Source organism: Odocoileus virginianus, chromosome 1, assembly GCF_023699985.2.
Source record: "Odocoileus virginianus isolate 20LAN1187 ecotype Illinois chromosome 1, Ovbor_1.2, whole genome shotgun sequence".
Taxonomy (NCBI): domain Eukaryota; kingdom Metazoa; phylum Chordata; class Mammalia; order Artiodactyla; family Cervidae; genus Odocoileus; species Odocoileus virginianus.
The window spans coordinates 46,522,588-46,527,827 of record NC_069674.1 but is presented as its reverse complement, the minus strand read 5'-3'; positions in this window follow the sequence as shown (position 1 = coordinate 46,527,827).

The following is a 5,240-nucleotide window of genomic DNA, read 5'->3' as shown; positions in this document are numbered from 1 at the left end:
GAGATGGCTCACTGGATTCCTCAGTGGCACTTAACATTAACCACCTCTTCCCCGGAACCCGCGTCAGTCCCCTAATGTCATTGCATGCCTATGATTAAATGCCAGCTCCTAGAAGAGCCCAGTGACAGGGAGGGTCATCAGTAATGGGTCTGAGAGAGGCTTCAAGGCCCAGGGTAATATTTTATTCATTATCAGTGTCAGTGGAGGAACTGTGAATCTGCCTGTTGGTTGGGAACCCTTTATCTGACACCTCCCCAGGGTCAATGCTGGAGCTTCTGGCGGCTGAAATGTAGTTTTTGTTTGATGAGTATGTGTGTGTGTTGGGGGAGGGGTGTAAACACCTCATAATAGTACCTTATCAGGTAACAGAGCTGGATAGAGGTGAGGCAGGTCATCAGTTTCAATCAACTTTAGAGAGCAGCATCCAAAATAATAATCGATGAGTCCTAGACATGATAATTCATACATACATATAGACATATGTGTGCTTGTATGTAGACACATCTGTGGTGGTGTTTTGGAAGTTTTAGAATAAGCTTTGATTTACGACATCCTCAGTCACATCTTGAAGAGTCCTGTGTGCACCTGTTCTGTCTCTGGGGGCAGGTTCTTAACCTGGGGTCCTGCTTGGTGGTCCACAGTTGGACTTTAGTAAGGTCTGGGAATCCCTACAATCATAAGCAGATTTTTTCATGGGAGGCTAAGTAACTCAACCTCTCCAAGCTTCTAAAGTCACCTGTAAGATGGGGGAAATGATACCCACCTCACTGGGTTAGTGTGAAGATTAAACAGGAAAATGCACTTAACACCATGCCAGCCCCTAAAGTATTCTCTAAATACTAGATGATACCGTTATAATAATTGAGGTTATTAGGATGTGCCTCTGTGAATTTTAGAACTGGACCTGGAGCAATGGACTGGTTCCAAATTGGGAAAGGAGTACATTGAGGCTGTGTATTGTCACCCATTTATTTAACTTATATGCAGAGTACATCATGCAAAATGCCGGGCTGGATGAAGCACAAGCTGAAATCAAGGTTGCTGGGAGAAATATCAATAACCTCAGATAGGCAGATGACATCACCCTTATGGCAAAGAGCAAAGAGGAACTAAAGAACCTCTTAATGAAAGTGAATGAGGAGAGTGAAAAAGTTGGTTTAAAACTCAGCATTCAAAAAACAAAAGATCATGGCATCTGGTCCCATCACTTCATGGCAAATAGATGGGGAAACAATGGAAACAGTGACAGACTTTATTTTCTTGGGCTCCAAAATCACTGCAGATGGTGATTGCAGCCATGAAATTAAAAGATGCTTGCTCCTTGGAAGAAAAGCTATGACAAACCTAGACAGCATATTAAAAAGCAGAGATATTACTTTCCCATCAAAGGTCCATATAGTCAAAGCTATGGTTTTTCCAGTAGTCATGTATGGATGTGAGAGTTGGACCATAAAGAAGTTCAGTTCAGTTCAGTCACATAGTTGTGTCCGACTCTTTGCAACCCCATGAACCGCGGCACTCCAGGCCTCCCTGTCAATCACCAACTCCTGGAGTTTACTCAAACTCACGCCCATCGAGTCTGTGATGCCATCCAGCCATCTCATCCTCTGCCGTCCCCTTCTCCTCCTGCCCCCAATCCCTCCCAGCATCAGGGTCTTTTCCAACGAGTCAACTCTTCGCATGAGATGGCCAAAGTACTGGGGTTTCAGCTTCAGCATCAGTCCTTCCAATGAACACCCAGGACTGATCTCCTTCAGGATGGACTGGTTGGATCTCCTTGCAGTCCAAGGGACTCTCAAGAGTCTTCTCCAACACCACAGTTTAAAAGCATCAATTCTTCGGTGCTCAGGTTTCTTTATAGTCCAACTCTCACATCCATACATGACTACTGAAAAACCATATCCTTGAGGCTGAGCACCAGAGAATTGATGCTTTTGAACTGTGGTGTTGGAGAAGACTGGAGAGTCCCCTGGATTGCAAGGAGATCAAACCAGTCAATCCTTAAGGAAATTAATCCTGAATATTCATTGGAAGGATGGATGAAACTCTAATACTTTGGCCACCTGATGTGAAGAGCTGACCCCTTAGAAAAGACCCTGATGCTGGGAAAGATTGAAGGCAGGAGGAGAAGGGGATGAAAGAGCATGAGATGGTTGGATGACGTCACTAACTCAATGGACATGAATTTGAGCAAACTCTGGGAGATGGTGAAAGACAGGGAAGACTGGTGTGCTGCAGACGATGGGATTGCAAAGAGCTGGACGCAACCAAGTGACCGAACAACAACAACAACAATGTGAATTTTAAAGGGATGTAAGTTTTCTATCAGATGTTCAGAGGGACCTTTGGATCAAACAGGTCAAGAACCACTGGTCCCTGCTACAGCCTTTGAGAGTAAATCTTTACTAGAGTCCAACTCATTTTGTCAGAAATATAAGATGAAGATGTGTGATTTGTCATGTTGACCAATCTGAGGAAATTCCTATGATCCTCCCAAAGCAGGAAGACTCAGCCAAAGTTTTATGTCATCACTGTTTTTCTTCCACCTTCTACTAATTAAAATAATTTTTTCTTAATCTCCCCATGTTTCTTCTCTGAATAAAGTCCACAGGACATAGTCATCTGTTTTGTACATAAATAAAGCCTGTTTTCCCACATCTTGCTTTCTTTTGGCATCTTACCTATAACAGCAGTAATACCTTTTTATCATTTAGTTTCATTTCATAATTATGAAATACACATTTCAACTCTAAACTGCAGCTTTTCTTATGGTGTAAGTAAATGTTGCTATTTCTTTACAGGTTTGCAAACTGAGCCAGAGGTGGGCACATTTTCTTTGTATATATTAAGTCAGAAATAGTTACTTTCAATTCAGGTTATGCCAAACCCATGTGCCAAGAAAAACATCACAAAGGGGACTTGCTACAGTCCAGTGGCCCAAGGAATCTATTGACCACAAACTCTTTTGGGGAAGAAGTGTCTCCCTTCTGTCATAAATCTGCAAACCCTGTAGATATGGCTGAATGGTTGAAACTACACTCCTGATAATCTCTATGATTTCTCACATAGAAACGAAGACCAATAGCTGTGAAAGTTACAGAATATGAAATTCCACGTAGTAAAAACAGATGGTTAAGCCCTTCATCTAAAAATTAACTTAACTGCTTGAGGAAAGATACGATTATAAAGTTAAATGGCGTAATTTCATGTATGGAAATGGCTGTCCTTTCTTATACTTAAAATTTACCTTAGGACATAATTACCTCTCCACGAAGCCAATTTTTAAATGGGAAACATTCCTCTGGCTGGATGTTCTTTCCATTGCTTGGGGCCCCCGTGGAATAGCGCTACTCTGTGATTCGGGGAGATGGTGTCAGCGCTCAGAAGCGTACTTCCTCAGTGAGAGCCTCGCTGGAAAAGGGCCTCATTCATCATTATCTGTTCTCATCTGGAGGCAGCACACCAGCTTTCCATCCTATGGAATTTGGCGGGAATTCTCTGAGATGGCTCTTGGGGGGGTGAGAAACTACCCCATATGCAGAGGGGTTTCTGGTGCAGTTGCCAAGGAGACCAGAGGGATCCCTGTTTAGTCAACTCACTTTGCTTCCCCCACATCCTCTAGGTGATTTTTAGAGCCCAGTGTTTTTCCAAAAGCAGGATTCTATGGTGTATCAGCGAGATGCTAATTCAGGATCATTTCACAAATGACATTCTGTTTTCCTATCTGCAGTGACACCATTTCTCTCCGGAATTGGATTCATCAAGCCTTCCTTGTTCCCATAGCTCTTCAATTAGCCCCACAGAAAAGTCAGTTGGTGTTGATTTTGCCTGAAATTTTCTTGTTATCAAGGAAGCAGAGGTCTTTTGTATTCTTTGAATCTTAATCAGAAGGGAAGTCCCATGCAATAACATCATGACTTATAAAGCCAAATACTCATTCTGATGCTGGTCCCCTGAGCTCCAGAGACAGAGGCTGTCGCTACTTTGCTCATTCATGACATATTTGTCTGGCCCCAACTTCATTTGAGGCACCGTTCTGGGTGCTGCGGAGACTGCAAGGGTGGATGGGATTTGGTTCCTGCCCCAGAAGAGGCAGATGAGGTGGGGAGGATGGGCATGTTCACATCAAAGCATTAGGAGAGCCTGCACAGGGCATATTGGGGAGATGCAGAAGAATTCCTACAGAAGCTCAGAGGCAAGAGAGATTGCTTCTAGCTTTTAGATGAGGCAAGCTTCTTGAGGAGGTGGCATTGAACTAGGTGACTATTGCAGGAAGATCCAGAAACAATAAATTAATGTGGAAATGAGATTTTTGACTGTTTGTTCCCGAAAAACATCATTCTAAGTACTTACATTCTTTATGGTAATTAGGGTTGAATGATGATCTCAATGGACCTTTCTCTCAACTTCCAACTTGACAAACTTTTGCACAAACTGTGGGACTAGAAAGCAAGAAAGTGGAAAAAAAAATCAAAAAAACAAGAAAAAAGAGCAAGTCAACATGGGCATTATGGATCATAAAGGGTACCTCTTCACATTGGAGTAATTTGTCAGGTCATCACGCCAGTTAAGTATAATCTCTGGAGTTAAAAAACATGACCAAGCTTTCAGTCCTTCATTTCCAAGTGGCTATCACGTGGTCTTGCCTTGTTTACAGAAGGAATCTCAGCAGAGTAAGTCTATCACCCTTTCCCGGAAAGCAAAAAGGATGCATTTCCTGGCCCCGTAAATAGAACCTCTGTGAGCCTGGCCACCCCCTCTTCTTGTAGACTGCAGACAGTGGAGGGTAACACTCCCCCTTGCCCAGTTATTTGGGCAGGAATAATTAATGGCATAAGTGTAGGTTTGTGGCTTGTGAGCAGCCAGGGTGAAACTGCTTGTCCATTTCAGCTTTCGCTTAAACCTCCAGGACACTTACTTCCTGAGTCAGTGGTGATCCTGCAATGCTAACAAAAGACCCCCATTGATCACTGCCCTCTAGTAATTGCTGCCAGTGTGAGGTTGTCCCTCACGACTTGTTGACATCTGACAATTTAAATACGGCCCCTGCTAAAAGCCCGAAGCCATACAACACAGGGTGAGGAATGAAAAGGCACATGTGAACTTTTCCAGCAAACTCAAGTTGGAAGGTTGAGTGCAAAGATGCATCTCCAGTGATGACATTTTAACTGTGTACTACGAGTGTTTTCAGCGGAGCCTCCATATCCTCTTTGTGCCAACAGGTTGCTGGTTAGCTCAAG